This window comes from Choristoneura fumiferana, chromosome 22 (assembly GCF_025370935.1).
Source record: "Choristoneura fumiferana chromosome 22, NRCan_CFum_1, whole genome shotgun sequence".
Taxonomy (NCBI): domain Eukaryota; kingdom Metazoa; phylum Arthropoda; class Insecta; order Lepidoptera; family Tortricidae; genus Choristoneura; species Choristoneura fumiferana.
The window spans coordinates 10079075-10099074 of NC_133493.1; the positions used below are offsets into that span (position 1 = coordinate 10079075).

Sequence of the window (20000 nt, forward strand, 5' to 3'; positions counted from 1 at the left end):
GTTATGCCGAAATTCTTTATTAAAGTTATGATATAGGCTGCACATTGAGAACGGTTAGTATGGGCAAGTCTGAAACTATAAAACATACAAAGATCTGATCTGAGGAACCAAGTTATCGATTTCAGTGACAAGAACTTTGCATAAATATAGTGTTCATTCGTATTGAAAAATAAAATAAAGCAAGTGAAGACCAAAACGTTTTTTTTTGTATACACCTATGCGAATTTTGTATAAAGTCCCATTTTATTTCGAGTGTTGGCACTGACACGCGAGCGAAGCTGGGAGTAAAAGTTAGAAAGAAAGAAAGAAAGCATTTATTCGTGACATTACATGACGTGAAGTGATATGGATAAGAAAAATAATAATAAAAACAGAAATAGAAGCGTGGTTTCTTAGGGTAGGTATTTAGGCTTATTTTCAGTAAAGGTCTGCGATATCGCTGCCTAAAAGGTAACACAATAGAGGACTGCTATCTCTCTTTTGCAGAAATTCCTCAGGATTATATCCTGTCAAATTGAGGGGTACCTACTTATTGCCAATTCGATTGATCAAGCGGATTATTGGCTGGTTTATTTGGGAAACTATGTTTTATTTTCTTTCTTTTAGGTCGCTCTCTTGACAAGGCAGTGGCTTAAAGTCAACGTCAAATTATCAGCCGTCCGGAGCGGTAGAAAAATTCGCCGCCCTCTTATTTTAGGGTACTTATTCTAATTGGTCCGAATCGTAGGTGCTACATTTTTTTTGTTATGGAATTATCATCATCATCCCAGCCTATACACATCCTACTGCTGGGCACAGTCCTCTCAGAATGAGAACACTTGGGCCGTAGTTCCCACGTGGGCCCAGTGCGGATTGGGAACTTCACACATATACCATTAAATTTTTATGGTATTTTGCCGCTCCCTAAATGTGATGAGTAGATCATCTTTTCACGTTGCAGTAGCCGTACCAACATTTTGTCCCCAGTCGGTACACGTTTGTGCGACACTATCAACATATAAGGAGCTTGCCATTTCAAGTGTGCCTTTTTTGAGCTACTGTACTTTTTTTTATTCTTTACTAGCCTGCAAACCTCGTGAAAGAATACAGTTACCCAGGTCTTTTTCATTCAATTATGTATGTGTTAACGGGATAATTACGGTTTTGATACGTAAATACTTATATGAGTGAGTCTCACGGTAGTTTCGTGTTCAAAAGGCTAGTCAATCAGTCACACATTACCCTTTTATACTTAGGTAAGGTAAACGTCCGAGTGCTTGGCTCGCTAATGCCCAATGGATGACACCCTGCTGTCATCTTTTTTGCTGACGACAGAAAATTATAAATTACATCTATTGGGACTATAAAAATAGAATTATAAAAAAAACAATAACACTAATTTCTTGCACTGGTAACACTAAATTCAAATATCGTCTGTCTATTGCTGTCAAAGTTTAACGTTGTTTGCGCGTGGTATTTTAAAGTGTTATTTTGTGTTTTTGTGCGTTAATGCCAAAGATTATCAATAGCCTTGAAAGGAAAATAATTCACAATGTATAAAAGTACTTGTCATAGAAAAAGTCTGAGGGATTACAAAATATTCCTTTAAATAACATCACCGACACCGTTGTCAATATGACTGGTAGGTATCTTATAATAAATGTAAAGAATGTTGCAATATAAAGCGTAGGAGTGCTGCCCTCGCGACAGGTATTTTTATATTCCTGGTCAGCCTTTAATATAGATTTTTCTACAAGCTACGCAAAAAAGTGATCTGAAATAATACTGCATCATCCTGCTATATTTATTTTCACGGCAGCAAATATGAGTTCATATTGGCCCATTTCGATTCTAAATGAACTAAAATAATTTCCTTGCTCACCCGCGACCTTACGATAGCTAAGCTTATGCAAAATAAGCGTGTTCATGCAGTTCCTCCACCTCCACACTGTAAGAACACACACAAATCACACAAACCCATCTATCACCACCACCACACTACACTGACGCGTTTCGAACTCAACCAGAGCTCATCTTCAGAGTGACACAACCGTACAAACCACCGTTTTAACTTGTCACTGTAACTCCCCAAGTACCCACATACGTTTTATGAAACAAAACAAAACTACCCACAAATTATTAATATTTTTTTTTAAACCGTCCTTCAGAACTACCTTCATTTTTATTTATTTACTGTCAAGGCATGTTTTATTAACTACCATTGCTGAAATTAGATCCAAGCCGTAGCAAGGGAGATGAAACTAAATTTACCTGCTCATTAATAATAGACCCCATACTGTTGTATTTAATTATCTCCATGCATTCTAAAACATCGAGACGAAACCCCTAGCCACAATAATGTAACACTTCATACGAATCTGAGTCCGATAAAGAATGATTTAGTTCCAACAAATATTTGGCAAAATTCGACTTATCAGGATGGTCATTCCTATATGCCGAAACATGCTCTTTAAATCTGTCTACGTTCTTATGTTTTTTACTTAGGGAAGATTCAGGAAGGTTTGAAATGACTTGGAGCAAATATTGGGGTGTTGTACTAGGGTTATATTCATGTTGCTAATATCGTGGTTAAGGACCGCATCAGTTTTTAATATTCAGCTTTGAGAATTCCCGTGGAAATTTTACTGAATTGCGGAATTTCCATTCGATTCAAATCGAATGTTTACGCGGAAAAGAAAAGCTACTTACATCAAACGAATTTATTAAAGAACCACATCATTATTTATAGAATTGTTCGTCACGTTTACTAACATGTTGCTAGGAGGCGAACTTATTACGACACAGTCCCATAATGGCTCACAACCGGGTACGTTGCATACCCACATGAGTGTATCTATCGATTCGACCTCGAACTTTGGTAACTATCTAGGATTAGGCTATGAAAGTTTTACTGCTGTTAAAATTAGTTTGGTAGAGCTACCCATACACTACTGTGCTCATCTCGAAGCTTGGAAAAGAAGCAAATTAAAGTATGTGCCAACTCAGTTATTAAATAAGTTTTTAATAAAAAACGGCCAAGTGCGAATCGAACTCGCGGACCGAGGTTTTCACACTAAACAAAATTACTACCAGTATACACACTATTATCTATAGTACCTACCTTCCGTAGATGATTTGCTGTTGCTGCCAACTTCACTTTTACTTGTCAATTTTAGAGTTGCCTGCTGTGTATTTATTAAAAAACCAGGATTAGCTTGTTGGTGAATTTAGAGTTTTCTTATTGGCGTCAGAAAGGTTTTTTTATTAGCCTGTCTCTTTGTTTGTCATTAAACAACACTAACGCATTTGTCAAGCTAACAATATCGTTTTAAAATTTTACTCTATGCACTAGTACATAAAATAATTACCATTTTTATGCTCTGTACATCCACCATCAAAACGTACTTTACGAGAATGAAAAGGGAAAAATACATTTTAACGAACATTGCCACTAATAAAAATCTTCATAGCTCAAAAGCCCCAAGAATAACCGGCAAAATAGAAATACCTTACTATCTATTGACAGGACGTAGAATAGATAAAAGCTAGACTGATATTAGTGTCTGTGTGGAGCCGGTCGGTGTTGCCCTGTTTGAATCAAACTACCAATTCTACTATTTATTTTGAACTAAAGTTGTTTTCCATTTTGTTTATCTGTAGGATATTAGTATGTGTAAGTATTTATTATTAATACATAGCTGAACAGCACTGATATAGGAGCACGGACAGCATTACATGGGAGTATTTTCATTAATATGGAGGAAATTCATGACATGACTAATGAATGATTATGATGATATTAGTCTTAAAATCATATTTAAGCAATCATATTCCTCTTTTCCGTTGGCAACATTTCTTTTCGAATTCTTATATTGTATTACCTACTTTTATTTTATGTGTGTCTTAAATATCTATAATGTCCACGTAGTACGTTTTTATTCATCTTAAGATGGCTATAAAATTCACCTACTTGAGTTATCTCTTCATAAAAACAAAATCATTGAAGCAACTTCTTATGATCCTTGGGTAAGCACCTAAAAATAAGGAGTAGCTTTATCGCTAAAACCTTTTCATAAGTGAAACCCTCTGCTACACCTTAAATGTCGCCCCAAAATGATAATTTCACTCAAAATATTACCCATATTTATGGCTAACTGCGGGCTGGCAACACCGGCGACCGACAGTACGCCCGACGCCTTCGCGGGAAAAGGTCGCGTTCCATTTTCAAACCGTCTGACATTTAAATTTTCCCGCCTCGCCTCGCGATCACTTTTTTTTAAACCGCCTAGAATGCCATAGAGTAGATACTTAGCTAAATTGAAATAGTTTCGTTACGTTGGTAGTGCTTCAGTGATGTGGAAGTTTGGCTCGTTTGGTGTAAATTGAAAATGTCGGATGCAGTGCTTATATTGAAGTTGGTGGCCTGGTTTTGCATTGTAGAAGCGTAACGTGCCGAAGAGCTTAAAGCTCCATTAATTGTAATTTACTGTCGGCGTAGGACGGCTTTTCCTGGTTAGGTTATTTTTATAAAGCTACCCTTGAATCGAGTACGCGCGCTGAATGAATACCCTGAATATTCATAAAGTGGTGTCCTTAAAACTAGATTTTTGCTCAAAAAGTTGAAAGATTAATTAAATCCTCTCTACCATTCACTCTAATAGGTAGAGTCATTCATGATGACGCGTGTCGTGGTTCTTATTACAATGTCATTAATGTCTAATTTTGTCAAAATCACGCGTGTTCGTGGATGGCACTAGGTATATAAATTTTAAATGAAAATGGTTGTGTTTAAAGCTCCTGACACTCACGTCTTAATGCAGTAGCGGTTTAAAAGCCCTCTTATTCTGAGTGGAGGCCTGCAGGGCTACTACGAAACTCGAAACTCAGAGTTCGCATCGTACCATCCCTCTCGCTCTCGTATTAAATAGTATAAGTGTCAGAGGGACCGCAAGACACCAATTTCTGACAAATTTCTGTGCCCAGCCGTGGGCCGTATTTAGACTGGAATTTTGGTGGTGGTGGATTTGAACGCGATGCGTAGAATGGGTCAAACATAAGTTCGTATTTTTATGAAATTATCTGAGAAAGCCAGCTGAATTAATGTGCTTATTCATCATCATCAACATCATCATCCCAGCCTATATATAGGTACGTCCCACTGCTGGGCACAGGCCTCCTCTCAGAACAAGAGGGCTTGGGCCATAGTTCCCACGCGGGCCCAGTGCGGATTGGGAACTTCACACGCACTATGAATTATTAGGAAAATCAGAAATTCGGCTTTTTGATTCTAGGACCAGTGAAATTAGGTACCACGTAAATTCGGAATGCTAAAATTAGAGCTAATGAATATTTAGAAAAATAAAATATTCAGCTTTTTGATTTTAGGGCTAGTGAAATTAAATATAACGTAAATTCGGAATGCTCAAATTAGGGCTAATGAATTGTTAGGAAAATTAAAAATTCGGCTTTTTCATTTTAGGGCTAGTGAAATTAGTGGTAGTGAAAATAGAAAATTTTTCGGGCTACCATAGGAGAACCTAATTGGTCACAAGCTCATAATCTATTCATTAAATTTTTGCTGGTTATTATATTATCGAGGTCAAGAGGATGGCTCAAAGGTGGGATGAGTGGAAGATACTCCACCGACAAGAGTATAACTCTTAAGTTAAAAAAGAATATTATATTATCCTTCAACTCCTGATCACCGATTAAAAAATTAAAGTTTGCATCGATACTTTATATCAGCTAATTCATAAGGTAGGTACCTAACCTAAATATTCAGTACGTTTTGTCGTAAGTCGCTACATTAAAGTTTGCTTGAGAAGACAAAGTCGCCATGTTCGAGAACACAATACAAACTTTGCAAGTTACATAAAAGCTTGTAATAAAAACCATGTCAGCCCGAATGTATCTGTGTAGAATGAAACAAGGCAAACGTATAAACATAGCAACCTAAAGTACTAGTCAGACCTTAATCTCATTAAACATTAAGCTAGAATTTGACGGCGGTGATTTGAACCCGGCGCTCCACAAATTTGAGTGCGCTGCGAAAATGGCTGAAATGTAATTGACTTTATTATGGGCCGTTTACAATTTTTATTCCATTTTCCTTATTGAATTATTCAATTTCTTCCCGGCAGTTTACGAATTTGCGAAAGGCTTTCGTACATACAAAAAAGGAAGAGGTGTAGACTACACCTCGAAATCGGCGTTCATTGGGTCGATTCCAGAGTACCAGCACCAGCTGAGCACTACCCAATGCACGCCATCTCTTTCTATCGAACCATAAATATGTCGAAAGATAAGATTTAGATAGTCAGGATTCGACTAAGATAATATGACTAATGTGGACAAATAAATGGGATTCATGCAGTGAAACTATTTTGGAGAGCTAACAAAAGTCCACTATTGTAACTGTAAGTTCCTGTGTCCAAATGGTTGTCTGGAAGAGATCGCTTTTAAGTGATAAGGCCGCCTATTGTCTACTCTGTATTTTTGGTTCATTTGTACATTTTTGTAGGTAGGTACCGATTTGTGGTGTGCAATAAAGAAGCTTCTTTTTTTTTAATTGCACCCATGTGAAGCCGTCTCGCTAATAGTGTGTGATAAACGATAAACATGACATAGTGCCATTAAAAGCTAATCTAACGGTTAATAAAGCGTATATTCAACGTTCTAGATTAAAAGATAATACGACGAATAAAGCAGTTTAAAACTGTGACTTTAAACCGCTGTGCTGAAGGTTTGTTTTACAACAAACAAGTAATTTAACGATCAGCTGGTGGTGCCATATTGGTACCGTCGTCGTACAGTCACCTGAAGAGCGTGCAAAAATATCTGGTACATCCTACCGGCCCTAGAAATAGAGTCCTATATCCGGTGGTAGGACCTTGTGCAAGGTCCGCCCGGATTGCTACCTAAATTGAAAATACAAACTGAAATATAGATGCACAGAAAAACCAGAAAAATAAGACCAGCACTGGGAATCGAACCCAGGTCCTCGGTATTCCGTACCGCGTGCTATAACCGAATACGTAGCAGTTCAGTGCTGGTCTTATTTTTCTGGTTTTTCTGTGCATCTATATTTCAGTTTGTATTTTCAATTTAGGTTTTACGGGATGACCGTAAAAGTAAAAATTTGGAATTGAAATAAAAAATACAAAAAGATTCCAAAAAACCAATCTTAGCAAGACAGCCGGTGAAATTACTGGCACTTGAGGTATCCCATTTTAGGCCTCTAGGTTGGCATCGCATCTGCAATACCCCTGGTGTTGCAGATATTTATGGGCGGTGGTGTTCTCTTACCATCAGGAGACCCATTTACTCGTTTGCCATCCAGTCGAATAAAAATAAAAAAACCGATATTTACATATTATGCACGCTTTGTTGTGTCAGATATAAGTGAAATAGAAATAGAAATAAATAGAAATATAAATCATTTATTCGTGACGAAGTAGCGTAGCATAAAAAAAAGATATAAAAAATTGTTAGAAAGTTGTATGTCACGAAATGGACTATATGGAATGGACTGCTGGTATAAAACACTAGGTCGTGAGTTCAAGGGCCTCACACACACACACACACACACAAAATTTTAAATTCATATACAAAAACAAACTTTTTATTGCTTTTTATTTAAGACGTGAGTCTCACGATAGTTTCATGTTCAAAGTAGCAACAGCAGTAGTAAGATTTACCAGACAAATCGTGCGAAAAAAAATTCTAATAAGCTAAACTGTTGAAAAACTTCACATAAAAAGTACCTAGGCTAAAAATGCCCGCAGCTTATACTTTGTGTTGAAAGCTAAGAAAAGGAAAATGGTCGTGCTCACTTTGTTTGTTCCGTGTTTTTGTCAAAAATAATTCGCCGACGCTGATGTTTGTTTTATTATTCATGAAAGTCGCTTTGCTAATTTAAGAAACAAAAGTATGTCCCCTGAGGCTTGTTTTTTCCACGCACTGCCTGACGCTTGCTTCGTCTTAAGTAAATTTTAATAAAATAATATTTTATGAAGCCTGAAACATCGTTTGGAACTGGAAACAAAAGATCGGATTTCTTTTTTTTCTCATTTGATTCTTCAGAAAAACGAAGAATACCAACGAGTTCCGGGAGACATTAACATTCTAGTTGTACGTTATGTATCGGTACGGTAGGTATCACTAGAAGGGGGTCAAATTAGACTTGCAAAATATAACATATTAATGACCTAAAACAATCACTTGGCTCACCCGCGACCATCATTTATTTTTTATTTTGAACAGCTAACGGTCGCGGGTAACGGATAGTGTTAATATATTTTTAGAGAGTGATGTTTTCCCTTCCCTCTCTTTGGTTTAGATACTATTAACATAACAAGTATAAAAATCTTTCTAAGAGAAAAAGACCAATTTAATACCACAAAATAAAGATCAAAGAATACCTGATCGGCAGAGCTCGGAATTTTCACGGCATTCTTGATCTGTCATAGTGACTTCTCACTTATCGACTCTACCTAAATGATATCGATAATGATATTATCGTAAAATAATAATCGTAATATCTTTTATAAAGACGCTACCTAGTGGAACACTAATGTTAGCACTACAACAGACTGAATATGAAATTAAATTCAAGGGTGGATTCTACTCGCATAACTTAAGTTATGCGAGTAGCTTAAGCTACTTTTGTTTTTTAACATTTTCAAATACCTAAATTAAATTATTTTTTATAACAAATCAAAATAACTAACAAATCAATATGAAATTGAATTATTAAATTCGAAATTGTTGGCTATTCATTGTTTTCATTGCATAATCCGTATTTAAATCTATTTCACATTTTCGACTGCTCACGAGGTAATTGGAATCGCTCTTTAACGATAAAACCGTCTATTAATTGTTGACCACTACTTTTAATCTTTGTTAACATGTTATGTATCGATATATCGATATTGAATATCGGAAGTCAATAAGTGAGAAGTCACTATAACAGATCATAAATGCCGCAAAAATTCCGGGCTCTGCTGATCGGATAACTTTAATTATAATTACCTAGAGCAAAAAATGAGAAAGACAATGTCAACCTTTTCAAGAGAAGATTAGCAACCCAATTGTATCGTAACATCCGAACATCAGCCGCAAAAGGCTGAACAGTCCGTTTATTTTTGTACACAACCCTCGTCAGGAAAAGTTAAGGCCATTGTTTTGTCCGAGGAAATTAAGTAGGTTTCCATCGATGATTTGACCTGGAAATTTTTAGGGGCTCGGTAGGCGGACAAGGTCGCATCGACTATTATGAGAAGTTACCGGCTCTATTTTAAATGTTGCGGTGAAATGTCTTGTATAAGAGTATTGTTTAATAACGGGTTTATACCTGTGGTTTATGTGACTTACGTTATGAGAAACATTAATAGTTCTTGTAGTAATGAAACGGCTAAGCCTTGTAGTTTTAGGGCGTGTAGAGTTAGAAACTTGGCTCTACATGAAAACTGGTAACTTTTTTACAGTGCGAGTCATATGGTTCGTTGATTCTCGTTCTTTGTTAGTTTACTTCAAATCTTGCAAGTTAATATCGAACTACTTCCAGTACTACTCGTACTTCTCCAAGCTCTTACAAAAAAGATACTTCAAAAAAGGAATATAATTATCTCAGATAGGAAAAGTTACTGGCGTCCAATCCAGTACAATGACGACTTTGTATCTTCTGCACTGCTTCTAGGCACTTGGTTGTTAGCTACAAGTTTGCTGAAGCCACAACTTACTCATATATTTAAACTTATCTTGTTATTCCTATTTATCAGATTTCGAAGTTTAGTTCAGTCTGATATTATCATCATCAATAACAACTCTGCCTATACAGGGTGGCTCATTTAGATCGGTCTGAAACTATAAGACATAGGAAGATCGGTTCTTAGGAACCATATAATGTCATCGATTTTAGCAACAAGAAAAACTGCATTCATAGATTTAAAAAAAAACCTGTGCTCAGCACGGGAATCGAACCCGGTTGTTTTGAACAATAAAACTTACATTTAATTAAATAAAATGAAATACAATGCATTTTATTCATTCTAGATGTCGTGTTTCATAGTAACATTTATTACTTATGACCGTGTAGGTCGATAACCAATAGAAATAATGTAAGTTTTATTTTTCGAAACAACCGGGTTCGATTCCCGTGCTAAGTACAAGTTTTTCTTAAATCTATGAATGCAGTTTTTGTTGTTACTAAAATCGATGACATGTTTCCTAAGAACAGATCTTCGTACTTATCTCTTATAGTTTCAGACTTTCCCATACTGACCGATCTAAATGAGCCACCCTGTTTATTAAACGTTCCACTGCTGGACAGAGACCTCCGCTCAGATTGAGAGCAAATGAGCTTTAATTCCCACGCGGGCCAAGCCTGGATTGAGCAGTTTTTTGAGCCCGTATGGGAACTACAGCCCACGCCCTCTTATTTTAAGAGAAGGCCTATACCGAGAGGATGATGATGACTCGCATTAAGAAATTGACGTCCACTATAGTACATTAAACTCGATCAATCAGCCTAATGGGTTCGTGTTGCATACAATCACGGACATCGCTGACATATATGCCACCCTAATGAAATATACAAACCTCAGTACACTGACTCACTAAACTAGTGAGAAGTAAAGAGTTCTCATTAGTATAATCTAAATAATGGACAGCTCATTAGAGGTAGAAATTGAGGTTTACAACCCGCAAAAAACATGACTAGTTCTACATTTTGTTATTATTTTATTCTACTCCAAATGTACCTGCCACCTGCTTACATATTATGCGTATTTTTATGATGTTAAGCATAATAAGCATGGTACAAAAACAAGCATAGAGGCCATAGAGGCGTGGCTGATATTAACTTATGATAAAATTACTTATCTTCTATATATTATATATAAATAAAAAATAATCTTAAAATGTGTTGCTAAGCGCAAAACTCGGGAATGGCTGGACCGATTTCGCTAATTCTTTTTTTGTTGTGTTTTTTATTGTCCGGAGAAGGTTTTTATGAAAGAAAATTTGGGAAAATTACAACGGGGGCGAAGCCGCGGGCAACAGCTAGTAACAATATAAAATCGCCGACAAAATATAAACTAAAAAGAGCGAGCGTGGGCGAAATAAACACGATATGATATAGCCAAAAACGGACATGCTTGCAAAATACATGCTATAATAATAAAGAAATAATAACTTGGTTACAAATGTGTTTTTATATTAAAAGAAAGAAAAGAAAGAAAATATTTATTTGACAACAGTAACCGTGCAAGATAAAAGATAAAATACAGCACAGATTATATAAAAAAAAACTAAAACTTGTCTTATTCGCGGTAAGGGCTAATTATCACGGGGTCAAATGTGGCTCCAAACGTTTCGATTAAAATTACAAAATACAAAATTACACTCGGTGCTGCTCGCCAGTTCTGTTAGCTTGATCTTGGCTTGACACGCTGCCGCGTTTCTAGATACTATATAAGGACATGAACCCACTGATTATGGATATTTAATAGTGATCTTTCTGTAATATTCTACAACCATTTTCAAGGTTATATAAGTTTCTTTTGTTTTTTTCTTGTTTATCTTTTTTTTGAATAAAATAACATTACCTAACCTACCGTAATGTATAAGATGGTATTTCAAGAAGTCCTGAAAACTTTTCATATTTTTTTACGGCCAACAAAGTTTTACAAATGAAACCAATTGAAGCGAAGGGATAATTTACAAAACATTATATTGGTGTAACAATGTATAAGTGAATTGTAATAAACACTTATATAATTACAAGAGTATAATGTACTATTATATTAATATTGTATTGAGTAACGAAGAACTGGCCACAGCGGGACACAAACGCGCAATAAAGTGGAACTCCTAGAAATGCAAGTATATTTTATTTAAATAAATACCCCTTTTTCACATGGACATAATCCGGAAGCCAGTGGAAAGGCTATACCAACTACATGGGCTATCTGGTCGTATAATAAGTGCCATGTCATGGCAAGTTCACACACTAGACACTTGCTGACAAGAAACAGAAACGACATCAGAGCGGTTCTGCACCAACCTCCGCATACCTCTCTTGTCAGGCTTGTGGACGAACATCGCTCTCGCTTTTATCTATTCAGCCACGATAACGTTGTTCACAGACAATACAAAATTCACCTGAAACAGACGCAATAGGCCTGAATAATGATAATGAGAAGGTCCTGGAGTTTTTAACTACAGGTTATATTTTGGTATTGACCGTACCTAGCCGAATATCATTGATGTTGATTAGCAGTTAGTAGAATAATAATAAAATAACTTTTACGCCATAACAAAGGTCTCATATTGAACTATTTCCAACTCCCGCTATTACTAATTCAGGCCTAAATCAGCGCCGCGCCAAAATTACACAGTTTAAAAACTTTATTAAGGTCATTTCGAACGATTGTCGACGTTTCCGCTTCGTTTCAATTTGCCGGAAGGCGTTTTGCAGACTTTATTTCTAACAAACTGAAGTCAAAAAAGACGGTAACGAGGTCCTAGACGGTAAAAATTGCTAACAAGCAGCAATTAACAGGCAAGCAATTGCAAGTACAGACCAGACGGAGGGAGAGTTTAAATATTATATGCTTGGTATTCCATCGGCCCGCACAAAGCGGTTTGCTTCATCTTTCCTAATACGAACAGCTAATGAATAGAATTCGCTGCCATCGTCTATATTTCCAGATAGATACAACGGGGTCTTCAAGGCTAGACTGAATAAGCTGTTACTGTGTTCGTGACGTTCGTTTCATCCGAATTTGTTGAAATCCTAGCAGAAATTCAGGTAGGTATTCATTCAAGAGCATATTTTGTCATTCTATCTAAATAGTGAGTGAATTCAATAGAAAGTATTTTTTAACCAACTACCACGTTTCGCGTGCGAAATCTCTTAGCATTTGGAACTGAAGTCTTAAAGTGGAATTTCCTGTTCTACAAAAACGGAAATAAATGAGCTAACGGAATGGATTGCAACGTTTAACTAGATGGGAAGACAAAACCCGTCATATTTATGTCTAGTGTGTGCTTTCTGGTATTTAGGTATTTCAACACTACATTTTTTTGAGATCTTAGAGGCATTGGTAAAAGGAAAAACGAAATTAAGCCGCAAAAAATCCAAACTGTTACTGTTGCTTTCACAGATTGCGTTAATTAAGATTAATTACTTCCCAAAAGGTAGATGACCATGATCCCTGTTTGAGACCATGCACTGCGGAATACATTGGAGGATTTTTTCGGCGATTATTTTTCAAATATCCTTTAGCGTTTGCCGAGTTGAAATCTTGCCAATACGATGCGAAGGCCACGCTATAACTTTACGTATTATTGGAAAGTTCTGTCGACTATCTTTTGTGGTTTCTGCATTTCCTGGTCAATGTCTATTCAAATAAAACCTTTAGCCGTGGCTTTGCTATGTAGGTATAACCATTAGATCTGGCATTGAATTTGAAATTGCGGATTATTCGCGGTAATTCCTTTGGCTCTTCCTTTGCTGAAACTATTGCGTTTTTTTTACACTAGTTCCTTCATAAGACTTGAAGTTAGAACTGCGGTTATTTTTTCGCCTTTGTTTATTTGCAAGAACTGAAAATACTTCTGCGAAGACAAAGGCGAATAAAAAACGCAGTTCTTCCTTCTTGTGAAGGAACTAGTGCGAAAAAAATGCATAGTTTCATCTAAAAAATAGCCAATCGCGTGTTGTTTTATGAGAGGGCGGAAAGGGAGCCAGCAGGTTATCTGATGGGAAATAATCACCATCGCCCATGAGTACCAACTACTCAAGGAGAGTCATTGATAGAGAGATTTCACTAAATTCCCAATGGGTTTCCCGAAAGTTACAAATAGAAATCTTCTTGTACTAAGTCGTCACACTCCTGACATTGTCAAGAGCGATCGTGATCGTCGGTCCAGGACGAGGATTAGTAATGAACCTTTATGACGATTTTCTTGGGAATAGTGTGGTGGTCTTAACCAGGTCGTCGCTCCATTGTTGGAGGCCTACCGACAGCTCGTCTCCCGGTCCGCGGGCGCCATTCGAGATTCTTCTGACCCTATCGGTCATCAGTCCTGCGGCAATGTGCCCAGTCAACACACCCGCGCGGAACCACGCGGGATCGCGGTGGAAGCGGAAAACACAGGACCGGTCTAAGTGGAAAGCCTTGGGGGAGGCCTATGTCCAGCAGTGGGCGTCTTTCGGCTGACATGATGATGATGATGACGATGAGTATGGTGGTTTCCATGCTTTCCACACCGCGATGCATCTGGGGTTCATAGTTGGCAATAGATCGCTGCTACCGCTTACCCCTTATTCGCAATTAGTTACGCTTTCGTTGTCCTTATCTGTCACTTCGACATTTGTATTAGTTAGAAAGGGACAAAGCATTTGTTAGTTAACATAGGCTTGTTAAGTTTTATGAATAAGGGGGTTAGTGTTTATGAATAAACTATCGTTTACCCGCGGCTTCGCACACGTAAATCATTAGATCCAGCAGCTGAATTGAAATTTCGGGATTTTTAAAAATTCCCATGGGAATTTTCGAAAATTAAATCGTGGTTTTCATTGACGTTACATTAAAAACAATCATGTCAAATTTCATGACTCTAAGCCCAGCGGTTGTTGTTTCGAGATTTTATCCCTATCCCGTGGGAATATCGGGATAAAAGTAGCCTATAGGTATGTCTTATTCCAGATGTCCAGCTATCTAAATAACAAATTTCATCCAAATCCGTCCAGCCGTTTCAGCGTGAAGGAGTAACAAACATACTCGCTCACTCACTCACTCACTCACAAACTTTCGCATTTATAATATTTGTAGGATCAAACATTGGTTATCTAACGCTTTGTAATGGAAACAATAATATTATATCAGTGTGTATGAAGAGCTGGGATACACTTTTATTAACATATCAGATATCAGTTAAATTTAGCTCGAGATTCAATTAACTAAGTACGCTTATCCATCCTCCATTCAAATCTTCATATACTTTCCATATATATGGAAATCTATACTTATTAGATAGGTAAGTTCAGTATCAACAGAAAACGTTCAGTTCCATTAGGGTTCGGTATTTGCCTAACCCCCACTTTCCCCCTTTTAGGGTTCAGCCAGCCATATTGAATTTCAATTAACGTACCTACCAATGGTTTTTTTATGCAAAGGATAACATGTTCAGCAAATGCTTAGATTTCGCGAAGGATTGGTTTTAGGAGCGGGTATAAAAACTAAAACACTGTAAGACTAGGATACAATGTTGACTCTATACGAAGAATAAACATAATAAATAGTTCATACAATTTCATTACATTTAAAAAAGGTACTACATAACTAACTAGATATGGATGTTAGAGTCCGAAATAAATGTTTTTTTTTTGTATTGGTCTATAGACCTTGATTTGTCTTCTTGCAGAATCTTTGAAGCTATCCAGGGCTGCAGTTAATGTATGTCTGGTAATTGCCGACCTGAAAGTACAAAAATAATACCTACACCCACACGCGATAAAAATCTATGCCCTTATTTAATTCGCATACCTACATATCGAATCAAGGCGGCACCAACATCCGCAGATTTCTCTTGTCTGGCCTGTGGGCGAACATGTCGCTCTCGCATCGGTCTGGTCAGTCACCAAAGACGTTGTGCACAGACGCCACGCCAAAATTCGTCTGGAACAGACGCGTAGGCCTGATGAATGATATCGAATTACCCAGTCGTGCATTATTTTCATATCGTCGGGGTCGACTATTGCTCGGACGTACATTAGCCACACCCTTCTCGAGCCCTCAAAGGTGAGTATCGGAACGTGACTTTCCTTGTATCTCGGAACTAGGAAGAGCCCTCAGAAATTGATCAGTTGACAGATTCGTATACTGCAGCCGTTCTTTTAGTAAATATATAGGTGCTGGTGACTAGCACCAATATCTGACACAACAAGCGTGTATAAATATCTGATACGACTCTATTTCTAGGGCCAGAAGGACGTGTCAGATATTTTTGCACGCTCCGCTGTGGCAGATATTAATTCTGGTGACTGCCTATGCAAGGTAGATAGTTTTTTTTTATTATTAATTTCTAGGTTCTAAGTTCTGTCAGAAAACAATTTTGTCAGTGTTTACTAGTGTAGATAATTGCCATTGTTCAGTTAAAAACAAAACTAGAATAAAGAAAAAGTTAAAAAATGTACCTATAGGTAGGTACAGTCAAAGATAAAAACTCCTCCTTTCTTTAAGTCGGTTAAAAATTAAATATGGATAATCAGAGATAAGTAATGGTGGATGAAAGTTGACAGCTCTAATACCTTACAAACGTACAGTCAGCATCCAAAGTAGCTATACACTTTCGTACTTTGTCGTTTTACAGCCACTTACTAAACGCCATGCAAGATTGACAGTGAGTCAATGCGATACAGTAAAAAAGTAATCCGCTACTTTTGATGCTGACTGTACTATCGAACCATTTGATTCCTGGCTCTCATGCAGTTGAACGTTCTTGCTGTAAGTTTCAGGATGGATTCTCTTAGGGAGGAATGGTATGTATGTTTATGTTTAGTTACTAACCTCTTCTTAAATTTACTTACTAATATATTATGTGTTTTGTTACATGAAATAAATGATTTGAATTGAATTGAATATGTCACTACGACTTTTATTGTGAAAAGTGCTTCGAGTGCTGTACTGTTACTATTAGTGCTCGAATTGCCTCGAAATTTGGTCCTAACACACACACACACACACACAAACGTCACGCCAGTATTCCCAAATGGTGTAGGCAGAGCACACGAAACCTTACCGCTTCGGAGCCACATTTAGCAATTTTAGGTTTTAAGTTTGACCAAAACGGTACAATGGTGACGGGTTGCTAGCCTGGCGCCTAAATTTGGTCCTAAACACGTAAAAAGGTGTCTTAAAGCAAAAGTATTGATTTTTTTGTATTTTTTGGGCGTGTTTAGTTTTCTTGCATTTAATAAAAAAAACAGGGAAATTAGATACACTTCTACTTCTTCAGTGTGTCTGGGTTTGACATGTGCCTCTGCAACTTTTTTCATTCTTTTTTTGTCCTCAACGAGATCAAGCCAGTTGTCGAGCTGCTACTTATCATCATCATCAACATATCAGCCATAGGGCGTCCACTGTTGGACATGGCCTCCCCCAAAGACCTCCAGTTGCCTCGGTTGGAAGCGGCTTGCATCCACCGTGAACCCGCGACTTTAACCAGGTCATCCATCTATTATCCATCTTACCATCCTATCGCCTCGTAAACCTGCTGATAAAAAATCTACATAATATTCAATTTTATTATCTTGCAAAATAGGCCTCTATTACAAAGTTGGAAGATAAGAAATTTCTTAGAATTTCTCGTTGATCTTCCGTCCTTGAGTACACAGTTAGTACAATTCAATTAAACATAATCAATCCCTATTATTCATTCAGGCGAGTCTGATTCACGTCTTCAGAGCCTGAGGCTGTAACGTGATCACGTAGCATGAACGTGAGGTCACGTAAAATGATTGACAATAGCAATATTCACGTGAATAATACTAAGGATTAGGTTATTTGGAGCTAAGGATGAGCTTGAAGCAACTCGGTCACTTTTCGCTACTCCATAACTCTGAGTGGATATAATAATACTTCATTCATCATCAGGCGGAAGACGTCCACTGTTAAAGAAACGTCTCCCCCCTTAGAACGCCACGGTTAACGACCACTCACCACTTGCATCCACCAGCTGCCAGCAATTCCCGCGATGTTGGCAGTCCAGTGGGAGGCCTGCTAACGCTTGGTCTTCCGGTTTGTGGTAGCTACCACAGAGGAGAACGGTCTTCGAGTAGCTACTTGAAGACCGTTCTCCTCTAACAATTATATGTTCCTCGGGCGATCAATTCAGGAGAATCTTTTAAGGGTAGGTACCATCATCCAAATAAGTGTCTATCAATTTTTAAACAAGTTCCTTTCAAATGAATATGTCGCTAAAGTTGAACTTTCAAGTTGACAGACACGTCTATTGGCATTATTGTTTTATGGCGATTATCAACTTTAGGGTGGTAGACCACATATTTGGCTGATGGTACTCCCTAACACGTAAAGTGGGACGTAGAGTGTCCACGTAGAGTGGGTTTTCGTCTTAATCCCCAGTGTGAGGTATCGTTGGACGCAACTTTAAAGATGTGCTATATTTTTTGTTTCATTTAAGGTACAGCTTTAAAGTGTATTTGTTATACGAAAGTGTCTTCCCTCCACCCTCTGATACTCTCGTAGTAAGACTGTACTTTACAACATGTTTGTCAGCACCAAAGTAATTCTCCGAACAATATTGCCTTAATATAAAAAATTCGACGCTGCGAAAACGTAGGTTATGCACTCGTAATATGCCACAGGCAGCCGTGGTGGCCGAGTGGTTTGACTATCGCCTCTCAAACAGAGGGTCGTGGGTTCAACCCGGCTCGCACCTCTGAGTTTTTCGAAATTCATGTGCGGAATTACATTTGAAATTTACCACGAGCTTTGCGGTGAAGGAAAATATCGTGAGGAAACCTGCACAAACCTGCGAAGCAATTCAATGGTGCGTGGGAAGTTCCCAATCCGCACTGGGCCCGCGTGGGAACTATGGCCCAAGCCCTCTTGTTCTGAGAGGAGGCCTGTGCCCAGCAGTGGGACGTATATAGGCTGGGATGACTGATGGTGATGTATATAGGATAGGTGGGACGTATATATGCCACAGTACGTTCAAACAATCGTGTTAACCTTTGAATTCTTATTCCGAAGGTGATACCTTTTTGTCTGTCCAGCTGAACTCGGGAGAAAACAGTGGGATTAAAGGAAAATTACAGGGCAACGACCTTACAATAGAACTTCTGCTTTTTAGAGAAAATTACTAAGCAAGTTAGTCATTCTAGTACATGTTGCCCTTGTTCCACGTTTGAAGCGTGAAACAGTTACAAACATACCTACACGCAGACAGTCATGAAATTTCGCATTTATAACATTAACATTGTCGGTGAAACTATTAATGAGGGTAGGCGGAATATCTCTAGATGGCGTTAGTATCGAGAAATGTTTTAGAAAGAAAGAAATAAGACATTTATTCACATTCACAAAGACACACAAATACAACAAAAAACAATAAACAGTAAACACAAATGAAACAAAAAAGAAATACAAAAATAAAAATACCTACACGATTTTGTGTCCCCGCAAAAGTGAAACGGCCGCAGCGCTGATATTCTGTCAGAACCGTCGTCTGTTTTAGATGTTAGAGCCAGTAGAGTTGAGAGTTGAGCGTTTAGGGTTTAGGGTTGTTTGTTTGTGCGCAAACTAATCGACACCTCTTAAATATACTGGTGTAATTGCATATTTTTAATTTTATCGATGATAGTTCTTTGATATGTGATATGGCTTTTATCCGCTAGGGGTCGCTACAGTTATGATTTTTCGCTTATAAAATGACTAATCAATTACAAATGTGACGCAAAATATCAAATTTATCAAGCAGACCTCACGATAAAGGGGCCAAACTAGCCAGAGGGGCTACTACGAAACTCGCAAATCGAAGTTCGTATCGCACCGTCCCTTTCACTTGCGTATTCGAGTTTTACACTTCGTGGTATAGGGCCTGACACAAAAACCATTGGACGATTTTTTTTTCATCGTGTAATTAATAGATCGGTTTAGGTTACGTCAGATTTGATGACAATAATTGTTCGGTTGGCAAGTACCCGACTCATAAATAAAAAATGTTCATTCGTCAATGTCCACAAACGAGTATCGCGTGTTCTCGTAACGTCATTTAAAATTCTACCTCGTTTGAAGGTTCATCGTAATAAATTTAATGGACAGCGTAAACATGGATAAGTATGGCCTAATGAAGCTAAACTGCTATCCTTATTCTCATTGTGTCAGTGAACTGATTTGTTAGACGCATTTCCTGATATATTTTTCATCTTGTATAAAAAAATCGGAAGCGCTTCTTTCCCTATACCTAGTCAAATTTCCGAGCCTTCTTTC

At 37.6% G+C, this 20000-nt stretch overlaps 1 protein-coding gene across 8 annotated transcripts in view; it reads left to right on the forward strand.

The window, feature by feature from the left end:
* The window catches only part of Mctp (multiple C2 domain and transmembrane region protein), a 152856-nt gene that overhangs the window by 84115 nt on the left and 48741 nt on the right, over positions 1-20000 (forward strand). For 2 of the 8 annotated variants that reach the window (XM_074104808.1, XM_074104810.1), the window contains exon 1: positions 4188-4393. The exons of the other annotated variants lie outside the window; for them this stretch is intronic. The gene's annotated coding sequence lies outside the window, so the exon portion shown is untranslated. Of the gene's footprint in view, positions 1-4187; positions 4394-20000 lie in introns of those variants that run through there. 8 annotated transcript variants of the gene reach the window in all.